At 45.7% G+C, this 23512-nt stretch overlaps 1 protein-coding gene across 3 annotated transcripts in view; it reads left to right on the top strand.

Moving 5' to 3' along the window:
- The first annotated feature begins 14994 nt into the window (after positions 1–14994).
- The window catches only part of ELF2 (E74 like ETS transcription factor 2), a 190976-nt gene continuing 182458 nt past the window's right edge, over positions 14995–23512 (top strand). The window contains exon 1 of one of the 3 annotated variants that reach the window (XM_073603885.1): positions 14995–15152. The gene's annotated coding sequence lies outside the window, so the exon portion shown is untranslated. The remainder of the gene's footprint in view (positions 15153–23512) is intronic. The other 2 variants (XM_073603903.1, XM_073603890.1) reach the window with 2 other exon arrangements.

The following is a 23512-nucleotide window of genomic DNA, read 5'->3' as shown; positions in this document are numbered from 1 at the left end:
TACCATATAGATTTATGCTCCTGAAGAAGAGATCCCTTGATCGCAAAACTGTTGAAGATTGCATAAATCTGTGAGCAAATTCTATAACCAACAACCTGTTCGGAAGTCTACAAGTATTTTTGATTACTGCATTGATCTTACTGCATTTTGAATATTTTGTGATATATGATTTTATATGTAATGAACAAAAATGTTATCTTAAAATTTAACTTTATGTATTGGTACCGAGATTGTCCATTTTTCCCTTGATGGTCAAGTGGGACAACTTCAGCAACTGTCCTAACTGCCCTTATCATTTTGCATACGAAGCCTATACGTATACGATGAAACATGTAGAGCAGAAGCTGCTGCACTGCTGTTCAAAACCACATAATTTTCTGTGGTGGTTTTTATAATGGTATTTTAACTTTTGTATATGTAATAAAAATGATGTCTTATTGAACATTATATAGTTGTAAAGTAGTCATTTCTGGCACCTTTAACCACTTACCCACTGGGCACTTAAACCCCCTTCCTAACCAGACCAATTTTCAGCTTTTGGTGCTCTCACATTTTGAATGACAATTACTCAGTCATGCAACACTGTACCCATATGAAATTTTTGTCCTTCTTTTCACACAAATAGAGCTTTATTTTGGTGGTATTTAATCACCAATGGGTTTATTTTTTGCACTATAAATGGAGTGTATGACGGTGGGGGGTATGTGCAGGAGATGGGCACAGAGTGTAAGGCGGTGGGTGGTGTGTGCAGGGAGAGGAGTGCAGAGTGTATGGGAGTGGGTGGTATGTGCAGGAGAGGGGCACGGAGTGTATGGTGGTGGGTGGTATGTGCAGGAGAAGGGCACGGAGTGTATGGCGGTGGGTGGTGTGTGCAGGGAGAAGAGTGCAGAGTGTATGGCAGTGGGTGGTATCTGCAGGAGAGTGGCATGGAGTGTATGGCGGTGGGTGGTGTGTGCAGGGAGAGGATTGCATAGTGTATGGCAGTGGGTGGTATGTGCAGGAGAGGGGCACAGAGTGTATGGTGGTGGGTGGTATGTGCAGGAGAGGGACACAGAGTGTATGGCGGTGGGTGGTTTGTGCAGGGAGAGGAGTGCAGAGTGTATAGCAGTGTGTGGTATGTGTAGGAGAGGTGGCACGGAGTGTATGGCGGTGGGGGGAGAAATGCAGCCTTACCAGTGCCCATGAAATACAGCTGCTGGTCCTGGGGTCTGGCTGCTGGAGTCTGGGGTCTGGCTGCTAGGGCCAAGGGTCTGGCTGCTGGAGCTGGGCTTCTGGTCCTGGGGTCTGACTGCTGGGGCCTGGCTGCTGGTCCCGGGGTCTGTCTGCTGGTGCCGGAGTCTGACTGCTGGTCCTGGGGTCTGTTTGCTGGGGTCTGGCTGCTGGTCCTGGGGTTTGTCTGCTGGTGCTGGGGTCTGGCTGCTGGTCCTGGGGTCTGGCTGCTGGTCCTGGGGTCTGTCTGCTAGTGCTGGGGTCTGTCTGCTGGTGCTGGGGTCTGGCTGCTGGTCCTGGGGTCTGTCTGCTGGTGCTGGGGTCTGGATGCTGGTCCTGTCTGTCTGCTGGTGCTGGGGTCTGTCTGCTGGTGCTGGGTCCGGCTGCTGGTCCTGGGGTCTGGCTGCTGGTCCTGGGGTCTGGCTGCTGGTGCTGGAGTCTGGTTTGCTGGTGCTGCTGTCTGTCTGCTGGTGTCTGTCTGCAGGTGCTGGGGTCTGTCTGCTGGTGCTGGGGTCTGTCTGCTGGTCCTGGGGTCTGTCTGCTGGTCCTGGGGTCTGGCTGCTGGTCCTGGGGTCTGGCTGCTGGTCCTGGGGTCTGGCTGCTGGGGCTGGGGTCCGGCTGCTGGGGCTGGGATCTGGTTTGCTGGTGTCTGGCTGCTGGTGCTGGGGTCTGGCTGCTGGTACTGGGATCTGTCTGCTGATCCTGGAGTCTGTCTGCTGATCCTGGGTTCTGTCTGCTGGTCCTGAGGTCTGTCTGCTGGTCCTGAGGTCTGTCTGCTGGTCCTGGGGTCTGGCTGCTGGTGCAGGCTGGGGAGCCATCCCAGTCAATGAATTCCCCAGCAGGAGGGGGGTGGGCAGAGGCAGAGAGAAGACTGGGCGCCGTGATCTGCAGGCTGTAGCAATAAAAGAAGAAAAAAAAAAACTTTCCCCTGTCAAGCGGACTCTTTCTCCACTTTCGGGTGCCGCTGCGCAGTGATCTCCTATGCCACAAGTACATGACAGTCCCAGTCTGCCCAGCGGATTGATATAGAATTGAACTGTCATGTACCTGTCGCACAGGAGATCACTGCGCAGTGCCCCCCCCCCAAAGTGGAGAAATAGTCCGCTTGACTGGGGAAGGTTTTTCTTTAAATTGCTACAGCCTGCAGATCACGGGTGGCGCACAGTCTTCTCTCTGCCTTCGCCCACCCCCCCTCCTTCCCTTCCCTGCTGTATTGGCCGGACCGACCTGACCTATAAAAAAAAGTACCCATGCAGTAGTATGGGCTGTCCCCCCTCTGCCTCAGCTCGCAGCCTACATCCACCTGTCACTCAGCCACAGACAGAGCGGACGTACTCCATTCGGCCGCCCGGGCTGCTCTGCCTATCTGTAGCTGAGTGACAGGTCCACCCGGGAGATTGCCTTGCACTTGCGGGTGTCCGGGAGCCCATAACAACATGCAGGAGACTCCTGCGGCTCGAGGGAGATTTGAGATGTCTGACATATGAAAACCCGGGATCACAAACATCATCCAGGTTCCTTCCAAATGTGCTCCCTGTCCTTGGAAATACTAATGCCGCGTACACACGAGTGGACTTCTCGTCGGACTGAACTCTGATGGTCTTTCCGACGGAGTTCCAACGGAGTTCCAACGGAGTTCCGCTGAAACGGTCTTGCCTACACACGATCACACCAAAGTCCGAATGTTTAGAACGCGATGACGTACGACGGGACTAGAAAAAGGAAGTTCAATAGCCAGTAGCCAATAGCTGCCCTTGCGTCGTTTTTGGTCCGTCGGACTAGCATACAGACGAGCGGTTTTCCCGATAGGAACTGAGTCCGTCGGAAAGATTTGAAACATGTTCTATTTCTAGGTCCGTCAGAATTTTAGAAAAAAAAAGGTCCGATAAAGCCCACACACAATCGGAATGTCTGACGGAATGGTTCCATCGGACCTTTTCTGCCGGAAAGTCCGTTCGTGTGTACGCGGCATAAGGCCACTTGTATACTGCAACTTGAAAATGCTCAGCACAGCATTTTTTTTTATTGATCTAAAATGCACCCCATTGTTTACAATGTGCCTGTACTAGGGGTGCAACGGATCGTCATCGATCCGTGACCCGTACGGATCAAGCTCCGCGGATCGGGACACCCGCGATCTGCTGAGCGCTCTGTGGCCTCAGCCATAAGAAAGGCCGTGGCTTCGGCCTAGCTCCGGAGCGGCGGCCATCTTGGTACACCCGGCGGCCGTTTAGCATGTGATCGCTCCGTCAAATGACGGAGCGATCACTTGTAACAAACCGGCGTCATGTCATGACGCCGGTTCCTCTCTCCCCTCTGTGTACTGATCTGTACAGTGGAGGGGAGAGATCGGATGTCAACAATGCCCTGCCAATACTCTGCAATGCCCTGCTGCAATACTCTGCAATGCCCTGCTGCAATACTCTGCAATGCCCTGCCAATAGTCTGCCATACCCTGCCAATAGTCTGCCATACCCTGCCAATACCCTGCCAATACTCTGCCATACTCTGCCAATAGTCTGCCATACACTGCCAATACCCTGCCAATACTCTGCCAATACCCTGCCAATAGTCTGCCATACCCTGCCAATACCCTGTCAATACTCTGCCAATACTCTGCCAATACCCTGCCAATACTCCGCCAATACTCTGCCAATATACCTTGCCAATATACCCGCTAATACCCTGCCAATACCCTGCCAATATTCTGCCAATATACCCGCCAATATACCCTGCCAATATACCTGCCAATACCCTGCCAATACTCTGCCACACCCTGCCAATAGGGAGATTGTGGATATTACAGTGGGGGACATTTTTTTTTTTTTGTTGATCCGAAAATGATCCGAACCGTGACTCCTGATCCGAGGAACGATCCGAACCGTGAGTTTTTTGATCCGTTGCACCCCTAGCCTGTACAGACAGGCATATCAACAAGTGCTGTGTATTTATGAGTAAAAAAATATACATACAGTGCCTTGAATTAGTATTCATACCCCTTGAAATTTTCCACATTTTGTCATATTTAAACCAAAAACGTAAATGTATTTTATTGGCATTTGATGTGATGGACCAATACAAAGTGGCACATAATTGTGAAGTGGATGGAAAATGATAAATGGTTTCAGGGCCGGCCCAAGACATTGTGCTGCCTGGTACCAAGAATTAAATGCTGCCCCCCCCCCCCCCCAAAAAAAAACACGCCCACCAAAATGCCCCCACATCCATCATTTTATATCATCATAAGTAAAGTGGACCTGTCATGGCTCTATACATGTATATTGGAGTATAAAGAGGACCTGTTATGGTTGTTTACATGTATAGGAGTATAAAAAAGGACCTGTTATGGCTCTATTCATGTATAAGAGTATAAAGAGGACCTGTCATGGCTCTATACATGTATAGGAATATAAAGAGGACCTGACATGGCTCTATACATGTATAGGGGTATAAATAGGACCTTTAATGGCACTATACTTGTATATATAAGTATAGAGAGGACCTGTCATGGCTCTATTCATGTACAGGAGTATAAAGAGGACCTGTCATGGCTCTATTCATGTACAGGAGTATAAAGAGGACCTGTCATGGCTCTATACATGTATAGGAGTATAAAGAGGACCTGTCATGGCTCTATACATGTATAGGGGTATAAAGAGGACCTTTAATGGCACTATACTTGTATATATAAGTATAGAGAGGACTGGTCATGGCTCTATACATGTAAAGGAGTATAAAGAGGACCTGTCATGGCTCTATACATGCTATGAGTATAAAGAGGACCTGTCATGGCACTATATGTGTATATATAAGTATAAAGAGGACCTGTCATGGCTCTATACATGTAAAGGAGTATAAAGAGGACCTGTCATTGCTCTATACATGTATGTAGGAGTATAAAGAGGACTTGTCATGGCTTTATACATGTGTATAAGAGTGTAAAAGGACGTGTCATGGATCTATACATGTATGAAGGAATATAAAAAGGACCTGTTAGCTTTATTTATGTATAGGAGTATAAAGAGGACTGGTCATGGCATTATACATGTATATAGAAGTATAAAGAGGACCATGGCTCTATACATGTATATAAGAGTATAAAAGGACCTGTCAGGTCTCTATACATGTGTATAGGAGTGTAAAAGTATGTGTCATGGCTCAATACATGTATGTAGGAATATAAAGAGGACCTGTCATGGCTCTATACATGTATGTAGGTGTATGGCTCTATACATGTATGTAGAAGTATAAAAAGACCTATCAGGGCTCTATACATGTGTATATAGGAGTATAAAAGGACGTGTCATGGCTCAATACATGTATGTAGGAATATAAAGAGGACATATCATGGTTGTATACATGTATAGGAGTATAAAGAGGACCTGTCATGGCTCTATACATGTATAAAGGAGTATAAAGAGGACCGGTCATGGCTCTATACATGTATATAGAAGTATAAAGAGGACCTGTCATGGCTCTATACATGTATATAGGGGTAGAAAGAGAACCTGTCTAGGCTCTATACATACATAGGAGTATAAAGAGGACCTGTCATGGCACTATACATGTATGTAGGCGTATAAAGAGGACCTCTCATGGCTCTATACATGTATGTAGGTGTATAAAGAGGACCTGTCATGGCTCTATACATGTATATAGGAGTATAAAAGGACCTGTGTGTGGCCGGCGGCTGCAATGTCAGCAAGCCACCATGCGATCACTCCACAGAGAGCCAGAACGGGGATCTGTCAATGTAAACAGACAGATCCCCATTCTGACAGGGGAAGAGAGACAGATCTGCTGTTCCTAGTGATTAGGAACAGAGATCTCTCTCCTCCTCCAGTCAGTCCCATCCCCCCCCAGTTAGAAACACCTCCCAGGAAACACATTTAACCCCTTCCCTGACAGTGACATTTACACAGTAAACAGTGCATCTTTATAGCAGAGATCGCTGTATAAATACCACCAAAAGAAAGCTCTATTTGTGGGAAAAAAAGGACGTATAAATTTTGTTTAGGTACACCGTCACGCGACTGCGCAATTGTCAGTTAAAATGACGCAGTGCCGTATCGCAAAAAGAATGATTGAAGTGCAATATTTCTATTATTACATTGTTATATAAAATAAAATAGTTCAACTCACCATAATGCAGAATCAGTGGGAGCCCTGAGCGTGTCACTTGCCAACGTCACCTGCCTTCAGATGCGGATTGTCACTTGCCGCGTCACCTGTCACTAGATGCGGATTGTCACTTGCCACATGTTGCGGATTGTCACTTGCCACGATGTCACCTGCCACACGTAGTGGATTGTCACTTGCCACGTCACCTGCCACACATTGCGGATTGTCACTTGCCACAACGTCACCTCCCACACGTTGCAGATTGTCACTTGCCACAACGTCACCTGCCACACGTTGCAGATTGTCACTTGCCACGACAGCACCTGCTATACATAGCGGACTGTCACTTGCTACGTCACCTGCCACACATTGTGGATTGTCACTTGCCACAACGCCACCTGCCACACGTTGCAGATTGTCACTTGCCACAATGTCACCTGCCACACGTAGCGGATTGTCACTTGCCACGTCACCTGCCACACATTGCATATTGTCACTTGCCACGATGTCACCTGCCACACATTGCAGATTGTCACTTGCCACGACGTCACCTGCCGCACGTTGCAGATTGTCACTTGCCACGACAGCACCTACTACACATAGCGAATTGTCACTTGCCACGTCACCTGCCACACATTGCGGATTGTCACAACGCCACCTGCCACATGTTTCAGATTGTCACTTGCCACGATGTCACCTGCCACATGTTGCAGATTGTCACTTGCCACAACAGCACCTGCTAAAGATAGCGGATTGTAACTTGCCGCGTCACCTGCCACACATTGCGGATTGTCACTTGCCGCAACGTCACCTGCCACACGTTGCAGATTGTCACTTGCCACAACTTCATCTGCCACACATAGCGGATTGCCACTTGCTCTGTCCCACAGTAAAGGCAGGCAGCAGAGAGATGATGTAATCTCTCTGCTGCCCGCAGCTGCACAGTGAGGGCGGAACTGCAGTGATGCAGGGCGGGCGGTGAGAGATGATGTCATCTCTCTGCTCCCCCGCCCGCCGGTGTTCTGACGAGAAAGGCCCCTGTCGTATAATGCCCGCCCTGTACTGCTCTTGCAACACGTTAAGGGCAACATGTGTAGGAAGAATAGCAGAGATATATTTGTTTAGGAGATGTGTTTGAGTGTCGTGACAAATTACGCCCCCAACTTAACAGCATTGCCCATCATTACTAAATACACCCTATTATGTTGCCATCTGTCCCTCACACGCTCCCATCATGAACAAGTCCGCCCCTTGCAGACTTGCACGAGCATCAGGAGCGTGTGGCACTATGTCGGCTATATCGCGCAGGCGCCGTCTACGGCTGATCGTCAGTTCGGATGTTCGGAGGCTTTCGGCGGCTCGCTACTGCGCAAGCTCAGTACCGGGCGGGCATTATTCGACAGGGGGCATCTATCGACAAGACACTGGTCCGCTGATTGGCCAGCAAGCCCGCTCACCTGCCGACTGTCCCGTCCGCTGACTGTTCCCCTGTTCTTCCCACACGCTCCTTTCACCTCGGCGCCGGGCTCCTCACAGTGGGATCCGCAGCGGAGCAGGCGGAACGGGCTGGCTGACGGGAGGCAATTTGTCGCCCCCCTGAAAGTGCCGCCTGGGACGATGGTACCATTGGGTCCCATGGTAGGGCCAGCCCTGAATGTTTTTCAAAATGTGTTACAAATACAGTATATATGTGAAAAGTGTGGCGTGCATTTGTATTCAGCCCCCTTTACTCTGACACCCCTAACTAAAATCTAGTGAAACCAATTGCCTTCAGAAGTCACCTAATTAGTAAATAGAGTCCACCTGTGTGTAATTTATTCGTACTATAAATAAAGCTGTTCTGTGGAGCCCTCAGGGGTTTGTTAGAGAACCTTAGTGAACAAAGAGCATCATGAAGGCCAAGGAACACACCAGACAGGTCAGGGATAAAGTTGTAGAGAAGTTTAAAGCAGGGTTAGGTTATAAAAAAATATCCCAAGCTTTGAACATCTCACAGAGCACTGTTCAATCCATCATCCGAAAATGGAAAGAGTATGGCACAACTGCAAATCTAACAAGACGTGGCTGTCCACCTAAACTGACAGGCTGGGCAAGGAGCATTAATCAGAGAAGCAGCCAAGAGGCCCATGGTAACTCTGGAGGAGCTGCAGAGATCCACAGCTCAGGTGGGAAAATCTGTCCACAGGACAACTATTAGTCATGCACTCCTCTTGACTAGTGCATTCTAAGTACAGCGTATCCTTTGTTAAAGTGGTTGTAAATCTTTTGTTAGGTTTAGTAAACCTTCCTCTTGCCCTGGCATTTTTTGGGACACATTAAAAGCATTTCTGAGGGGACAATTTGTTAAATCTATTAATACCATTAAGACCGAGACCAAGAACTGGGAGCAAACTGTTTTGAAAGAGGTTAAGAGGGCTGAATCTGCTTTTATCAAATCCCCTTCAGAGAGCACCGAGAAGTCTTTTCTTGAGGCTCAACACATGGCCAATCATCTAATGTTGACTACTGCAGAAAAGAAAAGGTTTTTTCTTCAACAAAAATATTTTGAAGAGGGAGAAACCACAGGGCATATGCTTGCCATGATGATACGCTCACATCCCAAATAGAAGCAATCACTGGCTCATCAGGCACTTTGGTTTCTTCCCATGCAGAGATATTGTCCACGTTTAGAGATTTCTATGCTGATGTGTACTCCTCTAAGGTCAATCCCACCCTGACAGAAATTAACTCTTTTCTAGATCAATGCCAATTACCGCAACTCCCGACTCAGGATGTAGTACAGTTGAACGCTCCCCTTAGGGCTGAGGAGCTCTTGGAGGCGTTGGCGCTCTCCTCTCCTGGTAAGTCTCCGGGTTCGGATGGCTTGCCGGCGGAGGTATATAAGCGCTACTCTGAAACTCTATTATTACACTTAAAGGAAGTATTTGAAGATGCCAAAAAAATAGGAAGTTTACCTCAATCCATGAATGAAGCTATTATCGTCCTTCTTCTTAAACCTGGTAAAGAGGCCCATCTACCAGACTCTTATAGGCCCATATTGTTGTTGACAACGGATGTAAAACTGTTGGCAAGGGTGTTGGCCACAAGACTAGCTAAAGTCATCCACAAAGTGGTCCATAAGGACCAATCCGGGTTTATTCCATCGAGATCCACAGCCCTTAACATAAGAAGACTTTTTCTTAATCTCCAGATCCCTGTTGAGAATCCTGGCAGTAGAGCAATACTATCATTGGATGCTGCCAAGGCTTTCGACAGCGTTGAATGGCCGTACTTATGGGAAACTTTGAAGTGCTTTGGCCTGGGAGACAATTTTATTCAATGGGTTAAACTGCTGTATTCGGTCCCTACGATGAGAATTCGCGTAAATGGTGATCTGTCAGATTAATTTCCCCTTTTTAGGGGTACGAGACAGGGGTGTCCACTTTCACCCCTGTTATTCGCTCTGGCCCTTGAGCCACTGGCAGAGATGGTAAGATCCTCACAGTCTATTGTGGGTTTTGTCAGAGGACCAGTATATGATAAGATCTCTCTTTATGCAGACGATACTTTACTTTACCTGGGGGATGTGGAGGCCTCACTTACAAATGTGATGCAGATAATACAGCACTTTGGTTCATTGTCGGGATTCTCCATTAACTGGAGTAAATCCGTCATTCTTCCGGTGGATGAGCCAATGGTTACTTTGCCGGACAGTGCAAGGCCGCTTAAAGTGGTCTCCTCATTTAAATATCTAGGTATACAAGTGTTGGTCAACCCAAAAAAATACTTAGAAGATAATTTACTACCCCTTTTTAAAAGACTTCAAATGACATGCAATACTTGGTGTAAACTCCCCTTATCAGTAATTGGTAGAATAAATTTAATCAAAATGGTTTGGGGACCTCAACTTTTGTACATTATGCATAATTCTCCACAATGGATACCCCGTAGGTGGTTTAATCGTATTGAGACACTGTTTAGATCCCTAATTTGGAAGAAAAAATTTGCTAGAATAAGTCTTTCCACCTTTCAGTATGGTAAAGATCGGGGAGGAGCTGCGGTTCCCAACCCTAAACTATATTTTCATGCTTCTCAATTACAACACTTGAGTGGTCTTGGGTTGCTAAGTGATTTTGACTCGGTTGAAAGCATGCTGCGAACTGGAACACTAAATACATCAGTGCTGGCGAATTTGGAGGCGGGATTGTTACACCTGCCACAAACGGCCCCCACCATAGTTCTTCTCAAAAAATTATGGTCCACGGTCAAATTTAAATTAAAAATTCTGGGCTTTCTAGCAGAAACCCCTCTGTGGAACAAGTCGAATTTAACAGAAGTCTATAAACTAGAGGGATTCCAATTGTGGAGGAACGCCGGAATTCATAATATTTCTCAATTATTTCACCAAAACATTTTAAAATTTTTTATGGAGTTGCAATCAGAATTTGGGCTTCCTAGACATCAATTTTACCGATACCTTCAGTTACGCCATGCCCTTCAGATTCAAGGCCGGTCAGCTGTTCTCTCACTTGTTACTCATCCCCTAATAAATGACATTTTCTTTGGTCAGGAAAAAAAGGGCCTAATTTCTCACATTTACTCACATTTGCTTTCAGCTACACAAGACACTACAACTTTACCATGTAGACGTAGATGGATAGAGGACCTGGGGGAGGTGAGTGAAGACACATGGGACATATGTCTTCAGACAGGGCCATTAACTTCTGTATCACAAACACATAGGCTTTCACATTTATTCTTACTACATAGAGCTTATCGTACACCAATACAATTACATAGATGGGGTAGCAGAGATTCTTCCTTGTGTCCTAAACGTTGTGGAGAAGAGGGGTCACTGATTCATTTGATGTGGCGCTGCCCCAAATGGCATCATTACTGGGGCGATGTTACCGAGATAATTTCATCAGTATTCCAAATTAGGGTCCCCCTGGACCCCCTGATATGCATTTTAGGAGCGATCGATGAAGAGGTTTATCCCCCTCCCAGTAATATAGCAATAATCAGATTATTATATCTGGCTCGTAAGCTGGTGGCCAGATTCTGGCTATCAGTAAATGTTCCAACCAAAAAACAATGGATAGAACAGGTAAATTATATCCTTATCAGAGAACATCTAACATCAGCATAGAAATGCATCTCGGAAATTTAATTCTATATGGCAACCCTGGCTGGACTCCCCGGGATTGGCACCCCCACAACTTATTATGCACAGGATATTTCAAGTTTAAGAGAGTACTGCTTGTCTGACAAGGGTAATAATTGGTGTATTCATATTTTGTTTCCATGAGATTGTACCTATTTGTGCAGACCAGGAACAAGGTTTACGGTTAGATGACCAGTTGGTCGTCCGGTAGCTGTGTTGGGTGGGAGAATTTTTACTCTCTTACACAATACGGTTTGTTATCATATAAATGTAAAATCTATTTGATGCCACTGCTGTAACAAGCTTTATTTACCTTAATTACACATGGCCGAGAGGGCATTTAATGTTCTGAGATTACAATCTATACGATGTCATCTTTAATGCTCGGATGTCTGTTATGTAATTTGTCTTTTGTGGCTCAATAAAAGAATTTTCTGATTTAAAAAAAAAAAAAGTGGTTGTAAAGGCACAACATTCTATGCATGAAGGTAAAAAACCTTCTGTGTGCAGCAGCCCCCCCAGCCCCACCTAATTCTTACCTGAGCCCCCTCTCAAACCAGCGATGTCCACGAGAGCCTTGGCTGTCTGGGGACTCGCACTCCTGATTAGCTGTTGGCAGCAGCAGAAGCCATTGGCTCACACTGCTGTCAATCACAGCCAGTGAGCCAATCAGAAGATGAAGGGAGCAGAGACGAGCCATGGCTCCCTGTGTGCATGGACACAAACTGCTTGCTGTGGGGGCACCCAGAAAGAGGGAGGGGCCAAAGGGGCAGGGGAGGGACCCAAGAAGAGGAGGATCCAAACCATTGCACCATTGCACAGAGCAGGTAAGTATAACATGTTTATTATTTAGAAAAAAAAAGACTTTAATATCACTTTATGGTTAGCTGTGTGTAATAAAGGATATGCAACAGAACAGTTTTATTTTATTAAAATGAGTGTACTGAGGTTTGTACTAACTGATACATACTTGCTTGTGGCACAGTCATTAAAGCATATGGCCCTTTAAGCCCTTCCCACTGTTGATGCAATCTGACCACACCCACGGTTTTGGCGTGGCGCCATTATATATCCAGCCCTGGGTGCCAGATGTGCTAGCTACGCCACTGTCTATGTGAGATAAGTGTGTTTTTAGTTCCTAGGCAGATGTATGTGTGACAGTATTTTATTTAACAAACTTTATAGGGATATGGTGGTGTTGAAAACCCCTTTCACACTGAGGCGTTTTTCAGGTGCTTTTGGGCTAAAAATTGCGCCTGTAAAGCGCCTGAAAAACGGCTCCCCTGCAGTCTCAGTGTAAAAGCCCGAGTGCTTTCACACTGAGGTGATGCGCTGGCAGGACGTTAAAAAAACTCCTTCCTGCAAGCAGCATCTTTGGAGCGGTGAAGGAGTACCTCTCCTATCCATTGAAATGAATGGGCAATGCTGCCAAACCGCCAGGAAAGCGCCGCTGCAGTGGCGCTTTTGCGGGTCGTTTTAACCCTTTTTCGGCCGCTAGCGGGGGTTAAAAGCACACCGCTAGCAGCCAAAAACCCCCACAAAAATGATGGTAAAGCACCGCTAAAAATAGCGGTGCTTTACTGCCGATGCGCCGGTGTGAAAGAGGCCTTACAGGTAATAACCTTGGAGTAATATACATATTATACACATACAGCTTTTGAAGTAATATACATAATGACATATTTGAGGTAAGTGTGTTCCCAGTTCCTTGCCAAACATATGTGTGTCAGTATTTTTATTTTACAAGTGCTATAGGGAGCTGCTGGAGTAATACAAATAATAACTCAACGTGAGGTAAGTGTGTTTCCAGTTCCTGGGTAGACTTGTATGTCAGTATTTCATTTGATTATTTTGCATGCTCTATATAGGAAGCTGTAGGAGTAATATAAAAATTAACTATGTGAGGTAAGTGTTCTGCTAGTTCCTGGGTATGTGTGTCAGTCATTTTATTTAATAAACTTTATAGAGTTATGTTGGAGTCCTATAGATAATAAATTTAAATTTTGGGGTAATAACCATAATGAGCACATCCAGCTTTTGGAGTAATATACATAATAACGCTATGTGAGGTAAGTGTGTTCTATGTCCTTTGGCAGATATTTGTGTCAGTACTGTTATTTTACAATTCTATAGGGAGCTGTTGGGGTAATACAAACAATAACTATGTGAGGTAAGTGTGTTCCCAGTTCCTGGGCAGATGTATGTGTTTCAGTAATTTTATTTTACAAACTTCATAGGGATATGTTGGAGTCCTATAGATAATTTCTTTAGAGTACTAACCATAATAGACACATACAGCTGTTGGGAAATATACATAATGACTGTATGTGAGGTAAGTGTGTTCCCAGTTCTTGGGCAGACTTGTGTGCGTCAGTATTTTTCTTTTACAAGTTCTATAGGAAGCTGTTGAAGTAATATACATATTAACTATATGTGAGGTAAGTGTGTTCCCAGTTTCTGGGTAGACTTGTGTTGTCAGTATTGTTCTTTTATAAGCTACATAGGAATCTGTTGGAGTCATACACACAATAACTCAATGTGAGGTAAAGGCCCGTACACACAATACGAAAATGGGAAGTAAAATTTTGTCCAACTAACGATCTGCCAATTTTCAGATTGTTAGTAAGGATGGGCTCGGGCGTGTTCGTACACTCCACGTGCAGAGCCCGCCAGGAAGTCAGCACGGCGCTGCGCTTATCACAGGCAGTAAGACTCTGCAGCCGCACATCAGGAAAATGTCTTACCGCCTGTGATTAGCGCAGTGACGACCTCCTGGCGGGCTCTGCACGTGGAGTGTGCGAACACGCCCGAGCTCATCCTTAATTTTTAGTATGGTGCTGTCGACAGCCGATTCTGATTTTTCATCCAACGAAAAGCTGTAAGATTTTTGTCGTACGTGAACGCAACGTCCGATTTTTGTTTAATTAGTACGGTTTTCATCTGAAAAAAAAATCGTAAGAGCAAGACGACGCATGCTCAGAAACGAAAGAATATATACAAAACTATTCAACATGTTAGGTCACTTCTGACATTGTATTCTGTCGTACGAGAATTTTCCTATGGTGAGTAACCTATTCACTTTTGATATGCAACAAAAAAACGGACGAACGGTTGTCGTAAAATCTGATCGTGTGTATGAGGCTTTACTCAATTTGAGGTAAGTGCGTTCCCAGTTCCTGGACAGACCTGTGTGTCAGTATTTTTCTTTTACAAGCTCTATAGGGAGCTGTTGGAGTAATATACAGAATGAATATATTTGAGGTAAGTGTGTTCCTGGGCAGACTTACGAGTGTCAGTCATTTTATTTGACAAACTTTTTAGGTACATGCTGGAGTCGTGTGTGCTGTGTGTCCATGGAGGGCCCGTGTAGAAATAGAAGGTGTGTGAGGGGAGTGTAGACAGTACATGTGGTGTGTGTTCCTCCTCCATGTGGTGTGTGTTCCTCCTCCATGTGAGCTCCCATTCCCCGGGCGGGCAGGCGGACTAGTGTTGTGTCAGCCATAGTCCCTCCCCCTCTCTCTCTCTCTCTCTGACACAGTCTCTGTGTGTATCTCCTCCATTCCCCCTGTCATCCCCCCTCCCCTCCGGCTCTCTCTCATACACTGTGTGTGTTGTCACTGCTGCCACCCCCACTCCGCACAGCTCGGTGCCCGGGACGTACGATTCCACCCCAACCAAGGTAAGGACGTCCAGCACCGGCCCCGGGGGCCGCTCCTCCTCCTCTCGGGCTCCTCATTTACCACATTGGGGGGGGGGGGGGTACAAGAAGGGGGGTCCCGGGCAGTAGACATGATGGCAGATGCCTTCAGCTTGGAGTGCGGGGTACGAGGGACAGGCATGTGTCCTTATAGCTCCCCTCTGTGGGGATGGCTACCCTTGCCCTTTCACCCCGCCAGGCTTGGGGGGCAGACCAGGGGTGAGGGGGTCCTCCATGGCGGTGCCGTGTGACCCTTGGCGGTGTGTGGAGGGGAGAGGAGCCCGGGTGGTGGAGGAGGCTGGCTCGGTGTCATCAGGGCCTACATGTTTGTTGTGGAAGGCAGTGCAGGGTGTATGGGAGGGAGGGGAGACTTCACCGATCCCTCCCCGGGTGTGTGTGATGGGCCACTGCGGGCATGACACCCCGATCACCGGAGGAGGGGGGCTTTCTATTAAGGGATGAAGTTTGCTGTCACTTCTGCTGAAGAGTCTGACTGTAGGTCTACTTTCACTTTATCAGCATGACGGAAACACCCCTCATCATCCCTGACAGGACTGAGCTGTGGAGGGGAGCCTGGATGTAAACAGAGCAGGAGAGAGGGCTGGGGGAGGCTGTCATCATCATCATCATCATCATCAGATAGGTGGACGATGTGTGTTCACATCTCCAGCCCTACAGACATAGATCTTCTCTAAGTGCTGGATCTTCTAATCCAGTGGTGGTCAACTTTTTGGATGGGGGGGGGGACTTCAAGTGTGGCCTTCAACATCATCAAAAGGCCTCACATAAAATTCAGTGAATGTACAGTTTCAAGGACAGCACACACAACACGATGGAGACGGTCCAGGATTGCGGGCACGGCGCTGGAGACGTTCCGAGACTGCGGCCACGGCGCTGGAGACGTTCCGAGACTGCGGCCACGGCGTTGGAGACGTTCCGAGACTGCGGCCACGGCGCTGGAGACGTTCCGAGACTGATGTTGAATGATGTCCAGCATCTTGGCCGCAGTCTCGGACTGTCTCCAGCGCTATGGCCGCAGTCTTGGACCGTCTCCATCGTGTTGTGTGTGCTGGATCTTCTAATCCAGTGGTGGTCAACTTTCTGGATGGGGGGGGGGGGTCTTCAAGTGTGGCCTTCAACATCATCAAAAGGCCTCACATAAAATTCAGTGAATGTACAGTGTCAGGGACAGCACACACAACACGATGGAGACGGTCCGGGACTGCGGCCATGCTGCTGGACATCATTCAACATCAGTCTCAGACCGTTGAATGAGACTGATTTTGAATGATGTCCAGCAGCATGGCCGCAGTCTCGGACCATCTCCATCACGTTGTGTGCGCTGTCCCTGACACTGAACATTCACTGAATTTTATGTGAGGCCTTTTGATGATGTTGAAGGCCACACCTGAAGTCCCCCCCCCATCAAGAAAGTTGACCACCACTGGATGAGAAGATCTATGTCTGCAGAGCTGGAGATGTCGACACACACATCGTCCACCTATCTACTATTATTATTATGATGATGATGACAGCCTTCCCCCAGCCCTGCTTACATCCAGGCTCCCCGTCCACAGCTCAGCCCTGTCAGTGGTGACAATGATGATAAGGGGTGTCTCCTCCATGCAGATGGTCTGAGACTGCGGCCGCGGCACTGGAGACGGTCTGAGACTGGAGAGGACTGGGGACAGGGTACAAGAGATGGGTAGAGGCTGTAAACATGCCATAGAAGTTGTTGGAGGTTGGTGACAACCATTAAATGGAGACATATTACATGAGACTGCTATAACAGAGCAATAAAAAACAAATTGGTGTCCTCAGGGACCCTGAGGGCTGCACAAAAGTGTCAAAGGACACTGGGCCTCTAATCTTATGTATGTTTGTAGGCTTTTCCCTCTGTTTTCACATGGTGATCTGACCAGTAACTCTCCCCCTGTATTAGAGTGCCTACAATCTGGATGAAGGAGAACAGGGGGCATGTACTAGCAGATTTAAATATACTAACAAATTGAAGCCAAACTCCAACTAACAACCATTTTGTTCCATTTGGGATAAAGGTTTTACATAAATTAAAGGACATGTGCAGACAAAGCTCGTTTGGCTGTACTTCCCCTGTGGATCACAGGAGTGCAGCTCGTTATGACATCACAGAGTTGGTCCAAGCTCAGGAAAGATCGAGACCATATGGTCAGGATCCGCCCACATGCATGGATCGGCACTTTGCTTAGCCTCTCGGCGAGGCGGTGAGAGGCTGAGCCAGCACTCCAGTGAGCAGAGAGCTGTGACTGACAGTCACCAGCTCTCTGCTCAGGGAGCTGTGAGAACTGAGGTGTTTGATCGCTCGGTTCTCACTTTGTTGCAGATTCCTACCTTTTTGTTGCTCTAAAGCAGGGTTTTTGAAACCTTTCAATATGAGGGCCACATTATATATATTAAGTATTTGTAGGCTGATAAAAAAATCCCATCAGAGTTTAAATCGGGGTACCCATCAGAGTCCCTCTTGCATCGGGATTCTTATCAGAGTTCCCATTAGATTCCCCCTTTAACATCAGAATCTCCCCTTAAAAAAGTTGGAGGCCATGGACCCTAGCTGAGGGCTGGATGTGGCCCATGGGTTGCTGTTTGTTTCACCAAAGTAATTGCAGACTGATTCTGAATGGGTGGGACTTGTTCGTTATTAATGGCTGGTGTACTCTGTACGAGCTTTGGCTGGACTTCTCCTTTAAACTTCAACATATTTTGTTTGCTATATAATTGTATATAATTTGCTATATATTTTTTTTTTAACGAAAGTGGACTTACCCTTTAAAGGTGGCCATACACATGCTGATTTGTAATCAATCTAGGTATGAGTGATTGCGATTTAACAAATAAAGAGAATCCCGAGTGTGGCTCGGGGTTAAATTTCAGTACCATTAGCGTTAACCCCGAGCCACACTCTGAATTGCATTGCAGAATCCTGGTCGCGAAGCATGGGGACAGAGCCCAGCGGCAAATTCAAAAAGTACATAAAGCGTACAGTACATTATAATCTTACAGATTACATTATGTATCAAACTATTTCACATCCCTTTTGTCCCTAATGCTTTGTCCAGTGCCCTGCATGCACTTTTTATAATATAAATATATATATAATATTATACTGTCCTTTCTGCCTGGAAACTTGAGATTGTCCATGGCAACCAAAAAGTGTCCCTTTGTGTCAAAAGTGGTTTTAGACCAGCTAGAAAACTGCGATAGTAAATTAGAACACTTGCAGAATTGAGCGATAGTGAATCATGGGGAAATGAATTTTATTATGCTGTTATTTATTATATTATCTATTATTTCATATTTAAAACTTTATCATACCCGGGATGTCTACTAGACTCTTGGACAGATTTAAGTGTGTCCTAAGTGTGTCCTAAGTGTGACTAAGGCGTCTTTCACACTGGGGCGGGGGTGGCGTCGGCAGTAAAACGGTGCTATTTTTAGCGCTGCTTTACCGTCGTTTTAGCGGCGGTATTTGTCCACTAGCGGGGCGGTTTTACCCCCCCCCTGCTAGCGGCCGAGAAAGGGTTAAAACCACCGCAAAGCGCTGCTGCAGCAGCGCAATGCCGGTGGTATAGCCGCGCTGCCCCATTGATTTCAATGGGCAGGAGCGGTGTATACACCACGCCGAAGATGCTGTTAGCAGGAATTTTTTTACTGTCCTGCCAGCGCACCGCTACAGTGTGAAAGCCTTCGGGGCTTTCACATTGGAGACACAGCAGCGGCTCTTTCAGGGCGCTTTGCAGGCACTATTTTTAGCGCTGTAGCGCCTGCAAAGCACCCCAGTGTGAAAGGGGTCTAAGAATTACAGGCCTACAATATAAAACGTCAAATTTCTATGCAAAACAATGTACCGCTTTGAGATGAAAAAATCTGACATAATCATACCGCCAGGGTGGCTCGAGTGATTTCTAAAGATTGTAATGTTTTTTTTCTTTAAAAATAACAAACATGTTATATTTACCTGCTCTGTGTAATGGTTTTGCACAGAGCAGCCTCGATCCTATTTTGGCAAGCATCTTGCTACGGGGGCACTCGAGCAGGCTTGCTCCTGAGACATTGTCCATTCACACACCGAGTTCGGCTTGGCCCCACCCCCACTCTTTCCTCATTGGCTTGTCCATCACAGTCAGTGAGCCAATGAGGAGATAGCAGGGGGAGGGGCGAGAGACCTTGGAGCGCTGCTGCTCTCATGCGCTTCGCTGGATTGAGATGAGGCTCAGGTAAGTATAAGGGGTGGGCTGGGAGAGAGCTGCATACTGAAGGTTTCTTTTTTACCTTAATTCCGAGAATGCATGAAGGCAAAAAAAAAACAAAAAACCTTTCTTTAGGCTCGATTCACATTGGTGCGATGTGGGAAACCCTGAAAATCCACTGTGGGTTCCCACATCCCACCTGACTTGCAGGCAGTTCACCCTGCCCTATGTGAACAGCTGGGATTGTCAATACAAATTTAAAGCGCTACTAAACCCAGTCATATGAAAATAATTCATCCACCCAATCCCCCCCCAGTACTCACAGCTTATAAATCTTCTTTTTACATTAAAATACTGCCACTATATACCTTTTTCACTGATCTGTATACCACGGTCACATGATAAACTGCAGGGTCTGCCTGAGTGCTGAGTGTCCAGGTAGGAGGAGATTTTCACTATAGCCGGTGTCCTCATGTTGTTATGGGAGGCGGATCATACATGAATCAAGATGTGACATCCCACCCACTGTGTTATTTTTTAGTTACTGGGCATACATGCCCAAATGTGTGATGTCTATACCATGTGACCTGGCTAGCACTGATCAACCAGGAAAAATTATCTCCAGTAATAGAGACCAAACTGAGCATGTGCATCCTTACCACTCTGACTGTGTCATATCTGGCCTTGCCAAGAGAGACCTGCAGGAGGGGGAGGATCTGTCCATACAGGATCAAACGGCCTTTTTACACAATACAGAGGATTTACCCCTTAAGTTCCACAGTGAGTATAACAAGCATGCTATACTGCATATACAGACAGATTTTACTATTGTGGGTTTAGTAACACTTTAATGACACCCCCAGATCTGTTCGTATATCGCAATGTGAACTGTCAATTTGGACAGGATTCGGATCACATGGGTGTAAACACAAAAAAAGGTCGTGAACCAGTTTAGTCCGAATGCGATGCAAATTAAGCCATACTATCTGTATGGCCGAGTTTGCATCGGACAGACATTGCATGTGATTTGCACTGTGTTGTGAATCCCATGCGACGATGTCTGACATTGCACCAATGTGAACCCATCCTTAGAACCACTTTAAACTGCTCACCTAACACAGATATGCGGTGGCAAAGGGGATGGTCTTTAAAGCCCAGAGGGTGCACATATATAAATCCATGGATGGCCTAAATTTCTCGCATGGTCACAGTACAGCTCCAGTTTCTAGTGATGAACGGTGAAGTAAAACAAACGGGAGCTGGCAGGACATTCTCAGGGCCTCTACGATTAATCCCTAAAAAGGGTGAAATGCGTCTGAGGCGTTCTCTACAGGTGGAGAACAGGAGCTGAAGCCATATTTTACCCATTCCATTACATTTATGCTAGGGAAGCACCGATACCATTTTTTTTACTCCAAGTACCGATATGTTTTTTTTTTTTTTTTCTTTTTTTTTTTAAGTACTCACCGATACCTACCACAATTGTTTTGTTTACACTTCAGCTGTCAGCAATTGTACAAAGCATTGAAAAAGTATTTACAAATGAAATAAAAATTATGTTAAAGGTGTAAAAATATTAACGAACAAAGCAAACCAAAAAAAAAGTTTTAATTATTAATAGTTTATAAAAATAGAAGTGAAAAAATAAAATAAAAACAATCAGCAGGAAAATACGGAGTTAATTAGGACTGATTAGAGTAAATTAAGGGGTTAAATAGAGGAACATTTAATGAAAAACACATTAGCCCTCATGCACACAGGCTGTTAAAAAAACGTTATGAAAACGCCAGTATCTTTGCAGTGATTTTTTTAAACTTTTTTCAGCGTTTTTGCAATAGCGTTTGAGCGTTTGAGCGTTTTTCCGCGTTAGCGTTTTTCTGCGTTTTTTTTTTTTTTTTTTTCAATGGATCAAAAACGCTAAAAAACGTTGGTGAATGACGTTTTTGAGCATTTTTCAGCGTTAGAGCGTTTTTACAGCTGAAAAACGTCTTTCAGAACCCACTGGTCCTGGGTTTTTTTTACAGCTTAAAAACGCTTATGCCACCTGCAGCTCAAAAACGCCTAGGTGGGCATGAAGCCATAGACTAACATAGACAGGCCTTTTTAAGCTGCAAAAAAAGCTCAAAAAAGCAGCTGTAAAAACGTCCGTGTGCATGAGGACTAAATGTTTTTCTTACTTGACAGGTTGCTTTAGGCTCCATGCACACTATAAGCTAAAAAAAAAAAAATGCCAGAAAAAATGCTGTGTGAAAAATGCTGATAATAGCATTTTTGTGCTAGCTTCAAGTAGCTTTTAGGAGCATTAGCATTTTATTGGTGTTTTTGCAGTACATAAAGACAAAGAAAAAGCTAAAAAAAAGCTTTTAGTGGCAGCTAGGAGCAGTTAGTAACATTCAGCATATTTTTCTTCTGGAAAAACGCTCCAAGAAACTCTACAAAAACATTTTTTTTTTTCTGCTCCAAGAAGCTGAAGCTCAAAAAATGCTAAGAGCCTAAAGTAGTGTGCATGGACACATAGGATAACACTATTTGGCTTCTAGGAGCAGAAAAATGTAATAACAGCTTCTAGGATTTAAAAAAATGCTAGTGTGCATGGAGCCTTAAGCCTCGTACACACGGTATGATTGTTGGCATGGGAATGTAGGCTGTACTAAAATGAAATACTAATAAAGAAACAATTCAAGCCAAACAAAATTATCTCAATATTTTTTTATTTAAATATTCATTAATATAATATATATATATTTTATTATTATTAATATCTCTATCTATATATATATATATATATATATATATATATTTTATATTTTGTTTGGTAATACAAATGGCCGCGGCACCTTTATTGGTATCAATAAATAAATAAATTCATCAAAAATTTTTCCAAAATTTTAAAATATCAATCAGTATCTCGCTCAGTCATAGAACTCGAGCGAGTACATTAAATAAAACATTCAAAAGTCCCCCCTTGATCCAAGGGTGACAAACCAGATAAAAGTGCTGCGACAGGGTGGGAGGGAGGGGAGCTCGCCAAATCACTCTGGGTCACACTTCTGACAGGAGCCTTACTGCGGGGGTCTTATATAACCCTTACTCACATGTACTATTTTGAAAAACACGTGTTTTTCCCGCCCAAAGTCACGTTGTTCCCGCCCGCAAAACCCGTGTCCTGTCATGTCCACCTTAAAGGGACAGTAACAAAATTTTTTTTTTTTTTTTTTTTAATCGCCACAATCCCATGCTGTGGGCATCTAAAAAAATGCCTACTTTTTTAGGGGATTGTCTGTTGACAGACTGTTGTCCTGAAATCTTACCGTTAGTACGCTCCTTTTGACAATTGTTGTCCAATTTTCGACCAACAAATGTTGGATGACAGGCTAGTAAATTTTCGGCGGACAGCGGCTTGATGTCTGATTTTTGTATCGCCAGTACACAAATCCGTCACACAAAGTCGAAAGTACAACTACGCATGCTCAGAATCAATGCTCACCAAACCCGAAATTAGCAGAAGGGGCCCAAAGGGTGGTGCTCAAGAGCTGAAATTCCTCGTAATACGTCACTATGTTCGTGTTTGTGGCATGACAATTGTGTAACGTTAGAATGCAAGACAAGGTCTTGGCACACACCCTTTTGACAAAAATCAGACGCTCGGTTGGCCAACAATCGTACTGTGTGTACGAGGCTTTAGGCTCCATGCACACTAGCATTTTTTTTTTAAAGCGGGGGTTCACCCACACTGCCAAAAAAAAAAAATATTAAAAGCCAGCAGCTACAAATACTGCAGCTGCTGACTTTTAATACATTGCCACTTACCTGTCCCAGGGTCCAGCGATGTCGGCAGGGGACGCAGAGAACCCGATCGGTTCTCGGCAGCTGCCGCCGCCATCCTAGGTGAGGGAATCAGGAAGTGAAGCGTTGCGGCTTCACTTCCCGGTTCCCTACTGCGCATGCGCGACCCTAGTGGTCCCCGCTCTCTCCTGGGAGCTGTGTGTTCCCAGCAGACAGCGCGGTCGGGACGGGAAGAGGCATAGACTCCCATGGGAGTCTATGCCGGAAGTGGGTGCAAATACAGTGGCTTGCGAAAGTATTCGGCCCCCTTGAACTTTTCAACCTTTTGCC

The sequence above is a fragment of the Aquarana catesbeiana genome, linkage group LG01, assembly GCF_042186555.1.
Source record: "Aquarana catesbeiana isolate 2022-GZ linkage group LG01, ASM4218655v1, whole genome shotgun sequence".
In the NCBI taxonomy this organism is placed as follows: domain Eukaryota; kingdom Metazoa; phylum Chordata; class Amphibia; order Anura; family Ranidae; genus Aquarana; species Aquarana catesbeiana.
This window is presented reverse-complemented; position numbering and strand designations above follow the sequence as displayed.